Source organism: Quercus robur, chromosome 8 (assembly GCF_932294415.1).
Source record: "Quercus robur chromosome 8, dhQueRobu3.1, whole genome shotgun sequence".
NCBI lineage: Eukaryota > Viridiplantae > Streptophyta > Magnoliopsida > Fagales > Fagaceae > Quercus > Quercus robur.
This window is the reverse complement of record NC_065541.1, coordinates 12,204,912-12,211,180: the sequence shown is the minus strand read 5'-3', so window position 1 is coordinate 12,211,180 and position 6,269 is coordinate 12,204,912. Positions and strand designations below refer to the sequence as shown.

The 6,269-nt window shown below is 32.7% G+C and overlaps 1 long non-coding RNA gene across 4 annotated transcripts; it reads right to left on the bottom strand.

Annotated features, from left to right (window-relative positions):
- Window positions 1–950: 950 nt before the first annotated feature.
- On the bottom strand, window positions 951–3,332 carry LOC126694632 (uncharacterized). Of its 4 annotated transcripts, none has more exons than XR_007645832.1 (4): window positions 2,680–3,332; window positions 2,339–2,463; window positions 1,728–1,777; window positions 951–1,631 (listed from the first exon to the last, which is right to left on the bottom strand). It is a non-coding gene; the product is annotated as an uncharacterized LOC126694632 (long non-coding RNA). The 4 variants fall into 4 exon arrangements; XR_007645833.1 differs by having other exon boundaries at window positions 2,962–3,331; XR_007645831.1 differs by having other exon boundaries at window positions 3,064–3,327.
- Between the last annotated feature and the right edge of the window lie 2,937 nt (window positions 3,333–6,269).

Genomic DNA, 6,269 nt, shown 5'->3' with positions numbered 1-6,269 from the left:
AAAAAAAACCAATTCACTAAATCACTAACTCATAAACAGTCATATATGACGTTCTATTGATTTATGCATGTGTGTGTATATATATTATCCCAGTGGACTCAAATTTTGTAAACTCGAGTTCTACTAGGTTTTTTTTTTTTTTTTTTTTTTAAACTGCCAACGTCTTAGTAAATCCCCTATAACAACATTTTAAGATATACTATAAATAAAAAATTAATAGTTTCAATGGAAAGTTCATAGTTTTAACATATAACAAACAGATGAGGTCCATATATGAATAAATTAAGTTTCACCAATAGCTTTGTTTAGGCTAAAAACTCTATAATATTACATTAGAATCTATACCACTGTAGCTACATTTTTCCAACAACTAATACTTTATAACAACTAAAAGTAATTTGCTCTTTCACAAGTTGTATATGCTTAACAACCAAGTCCGCATATATCTTGTCGATGGATGGCGTCCACATTGTCCTTGAAGGTTCCAGCTTTGGCAGATGATTGGCTTCATTGTCTATCCAGAAGTGTAGAAAATGTAGAGTGCATATTTTGTTTCACACGATCATCCACTATCTTTCCTCCTCCTCCTCCTCCTTGAACTACCTTTCCTCCTCCTTTATTTATTTATAATCTATCTAGACCAATGAACCATGTCTCAAATGGCATATGTGACTCCCACCGTAACATAATGGCTCTTCTAAGACCACAAATTTTACCATAATTTGATGAAGCAGTCAAATGTGAGTGATGTACAATTATTTTGATAAAGATTATCTGACAAAATGATAATTGATTGTGTGATTTCAATGATCTTAATCATCTCTCCAATCCAGCTAGTTAATTAAGCATCACATTCACCAACCAATATCACAATTGCATAGAATTCATGTTGTTTGCTACGTTTACAGCATGGTGGTGTTGTATTGGGTGAATTTATACTCCAAAAAGGCTAAACAAATTTTGCACCTCAGACATGCTATAATTATTGAAGACAATAAAATTTCCACCTCAGACAGTGTGAGATTCTTCCACCTTTTAAAATTCCATTCAAAAGAGCATGATGAATACATAACATTAAATGACCAACAGGAATTATACACAACCGTTAATCAAGATAACCTCACAAATACAAACCAAACCCTCTTAAATTAAGCTAAAACAGGGCAGCAGGGGGAAAAAATATACCGATGAAAACTTTTCAGCCCAATGCCACCTATTTGCGTAAGCTGCATAACTAGCTCTGAAGTATCAGGACCTTTGACAGTTAAAGGTCCTGTTGGCCTAGAAGCACCATCATTGCTTAAAAACCATCTAGCTCTTGAATTATCAGTTGCCCTTAGCGATGGTTCTTGGTGCAGCTCATTGAAATTTCTTTGTGGTGAGAGTCCCATAGAAGATTTCAAATTTCTATTTGGGGATCTAGGTCTTTCTGTAGCTATCATTCGCCACAAAAAATTATGTCCTTTTAATCAGACCTTTGCTGCTACATGTTATGCCTTGCAGGCTAAATAGTTTTTGACAACTTTTGACTTTGGCCATCTTCCTTCTCTCTTCAAAAACCCTTGGAATTCGCTTCATCTTTCTTTTGTTTATCTGTTTCAAACACAAATCATTTGGATTCATCCGAGAATCTTCACTTGAATCAGGGCATCAAAGTTAGGGCAGTGAAACATATAAAGAACTAGAAACGATATAAAAAGCTTATATAATAAGAGATAAGTAGTCACCATGCACTCCAATGTCACCGCGACCCTGATTGATACCACTGCTTTGCTACCTGTAAATGACATACACCCATTAATATTAAACTAAAAACATTTTTTGTAACAACTGAATCAGAAACATGGACAGCTAATTCTCCGAATACCGTAAACCAATCCATGAGCCCCCGTTTTAAATGAAATTAGGTTTCCATGAATAATAATACCTTTGGTTAATAAGAAAAGTAGGAATAAGACATGAATCAAAATGTTCAAAGAATTTTCATCACTTTAAAACTCATTAGAATTTCGAAGAAAACACTGCCCTAGACCACCTTGACCTTGGTGGTGCTTTTGGAAAAGAAGCTGGGAAGAATGCCACTAAACTCATCCCCTGCTATAACCAAGGTTAAAACTCTTGTCTCTTCTCTCTAATTGTGCAGCAACTAAATAAAGCATAAAGCTTCTCCTATTTTTCCTCAGCAATCATGAAATGTGTTTAATTGTCTCAACAGCCTATATGGTTCTAGCATAATGGTAACCTAAAATCCCTAAAACCATCAATCTAGACCATCATAAAATACTGGAAAATTATACTCAATCAGTTTAAATTCACAAAGCAACTAAACAACACGCACCGCTTGTTCGTGTAAAAAAAACCATTGGCATTACTCCTAAATCTCTCTTCCCTAGACCATTTGCTTCCATTAGTACTAGGATGTGCGTGGGCATAGCTTGATATGTTTCCTTCCCCCTTTACTACCTGCAAAAGAATTGAACCACACAAACATTGAATCAACAAAACAACACACACAACGCAAATACAAATGAACTAAACTCAATCTAATCATCAAAACAAGTTAATTCTCTAAAACCCAAATCCAATAATTCGCCCACCAATTCACACACTCAATAAAACTAAACTCAATTTAACCAACAAAATTAGTTACTTCCCCAAAACTTGTATCTGAAAACTCACCAATCAGTTTACATGGTCTGACAAGCTAAGCTCAACTTAACCAACAAAATTAGTTACTTATAAAACAAACCCAATTCCGAAAATTCACCAATGTTAAACTCAATTTAACCAAAAAAACCCTGTGTCTTCTCCAAAACCCGAATCTGCCTATTATGGAATTTCAGTTCATATTTCACAACATTCCTAATGCTAGTGCTGAAAATTCCTAGAGGAAAAAAAAAAGCCAATCAAATAGGCCCAAATCTTGACAATAAATTCAGGGAAAAGGGATGAAGAAAAAACCTATCCTACTCTCGCCTTCACTTGAAATAAATCATCAAACCCACCATTCAAAAACCCAAATCTTGATGATAAACTCAGGGAAAAGGTATGAAGAGTGGTTACCTGAGATTTGTATGAAGACAAGGTGAAGATCGGCGAAGATCGACGAGCAGAATTGAAAGAACGCAGCAGAGAAGTAGAGAGAGAGAACACAAGACGGCGAGAGAGAAAAAAACAGAGACATCTGTTTTTTCCTTTGTTTGAGTGTTTGACTTTATATGTTACCTTCTTGACCGGTAATTGGTAATTCATTAAAATCATATCACTGGACTGAATCAAGACAAGTGAAATTAATGGTTAAATCTATAAGTGGGTACCGTATCTACAAAAAAAAATGTAGGTATTGTAGAATGGCCCCTATACACAATATATATTTCCTTTGCCAAGGAGTTTATTTTGAATATGGAGCTGCCATTGATCTCATTTACACAAAAAATCAATTGATGTCTTATTCTAATGATAAAAAATAATCTTCATAAATTGGATACAGGTCGTCTTTGGTTTAGCAGCCATTAAATAGATTTTTTTTTTTTTTTTTTTAATTCACAAAGATGAGAATTTCACTCTCATGCATGATGCATCCATCTTTTGCCCAGGCAATAGGGAAAAGAAATATTATTTACAAAAATTACGATCAACAGTCTGATTGGATATGTTTTTGCAATATTCATCCCAACTTTTAAATTAGCCTAAAAATTGACAAATTTAGTTGGCAAGTATTATCCACGCCAAAATATGAGAGCATTTGTAGTGTGCAACCTAAACTATAATAGCATTAATAAATAGCATCTGTAGACTCTAATTTCAATGGTGAGTGGAAATCGCAACTTATTGTCGCATGATATGAAAGTTTAGGTTGCACATTGCATGTATCCCTATAGTTTAGGTCCTTCAAGATAGATAGCTACAATTAAACCCAAAAAAAAGGAAGAAAGAATCTCTTACCATCTTTTTTCATCTTGACAGGTGAATAGCAAGGAGAATTGGAAGCAAGTGCAATTAATTCCTCAATTTACTTTATTGCGCAGTTGGTGGCAATTGTTTCCTTGTCACTTATACCCACTAGTGTGTCAACGAGGTATACCTTGAATCTTGAAATTTTCACTTTATCTTTAAACTTGACAATTGATGTTAAATATGCCTATATAAAAAAAATAATAATTAAAAAAAAAATAACTGGTAGAGACAGAATAAGACCACACTTTAGACACTTATCACCCTGTGTAAATCAAATATAATAGTCAGTGAAATTAAAAATAGTTAATGTTGTATTTGAGATTAAACAAAATGTAGGGGGAAAAAAACCTCATATAAAGTTAATTCTTTATTCTTATATATTAACGTAATAGTAACTCATATAACTACATTTCCAATCATTTTTTTTTATTTCAAATAAATAAAGAAAATTTATACTTTATTTATTCTTATGCTTTTCCATACTCTATCATCCAAAATAATTATTTTTCTCTTATTCTTTTTTAAAGTAAACAATAGCAGTTATTTTATTGATTTTTTTAAAATGGGTGTATCATTAAATTATAAAAGCTAAGCATGGAGGGGATTTTTCCGGCCACAAATTTCATAATTAGTAGGATAATAAGTTGTGATTGGTAATTTGGTATACTATAAAAGTGACATTAATGATAGTCCTATATAAAAATAAATAGATAAATAAAAATTGTGTAAATCAAATATAATTGTTAGTGAGATTAAAAATTGTTAGCATAGTATTTGAATTGAGACTAAACAAAATGAAGGAAAAAACAGAAAAATGCCAGACTAAACAAATCATTTCCTATCATTTAATTTTTATTTCAAAATAAATAAAGAAAATATATTCTTTATTTATTTTTTTGCTTTTCCATTCACTCTATCATTCAAAAAAAAAAATCTTTTATTTTTTAAAAGCAAACAATAGCAGTTATTTTATTGTTTTGTTAAAATGGGTGTATCACTATCTATATTCCAAAAGCTAAGCATGGAGGGAATTCATCCAGCCACAAATTCTATAAATAGTGAGGTAACAAGCTATGATTTATTTGCAATAAAAGTGACATTAGTAATAGTCTTATATAAAAATAATGTTTCACTAATCATAATCTGTCACCTTAATCATTATGGAAAAAAAGAAGTGAATGCAGCATTATTATTTTAAAAGGTGTAAAAAGTATATGATCTTAATAATCTGATAATTGTACTTTCATCTACAACAAGCAATGGATTCAGGCCTAAGAACAAACAACATCTGTATAAACCATTCATTCGGTGTTGTAAATAAAATTTTGCAAGTCTTTGTGATCAACCGTAGAAGGAATACCCATATCTTTCAAGTCAAGTCTTGACCAAATAAACATCATCCAAAATTATCAAAATCTTCTTCTCATCCTTCAACCATGAATAGAGACTACGTGCTGTATTGAAATAGCACGGCACAGGAAATCTCATACCTAACATGTCCGCAAGGTGATCGTGAATCTGTCTCAACACCCATAATGACCTGATCAAACAGTTTGAGGCCTTCGGCTTTCTTACGTACCTACCACTTTCACCAAAGTGGAAGTCTTGCCAATTCTTTTCATGCCATATATAGAGGCCAATATCTATAACATTACACTCATCATCCTTTCAGTGCATCAATAATCTGATCCACTGTTGATTTTGTAAACTCATAAAGCATGAAATTCCAAGATGATGGTAAAAATTCTACAACTTAGAAGCCTAGTAAGAAAAACTACTTTGTTTGGTAAGAACGCAAAAGAATTCAAGCCTTCATTTGTTCTTTGGATTCTATTAGCAAGCCGACTGGTTGTCCAACATTTAGTTTTACCATTTGGGTCCAAAACATAGACCAAACACTCTCTAGCTCACAACTTTTATTAATTAGATTTGGCCCATATGTCGCAACTCAGGCCTCTTATTGGATCTCATTAGGCCTAACTCTAATACAACCCAATTCTTGTTTAGTCCATTCCACATAGAGTTCTCTTTCACGCTCCTTTCGAGCAATGTCACAATAACAAAAAAAATATATAAATAAATAAATAACAATTTTTATAATTGTTGAGTTGTCACCATTGGCGACTCCCCACCTTGAAAAAAATTGTGACTAAAATTACTGTGTTTTTTGGATGCCACCATTTTGTATTCTCTTCCTTTCATTCCTTGCTTCACCATCGCCAAATTGAAGTAATTAGTAGATTTCTCTAACGGCTAAAAATAACAAATCTCCCGTAATGCTAAAAGAAACAAGCCTCCCTTATAAACTATCT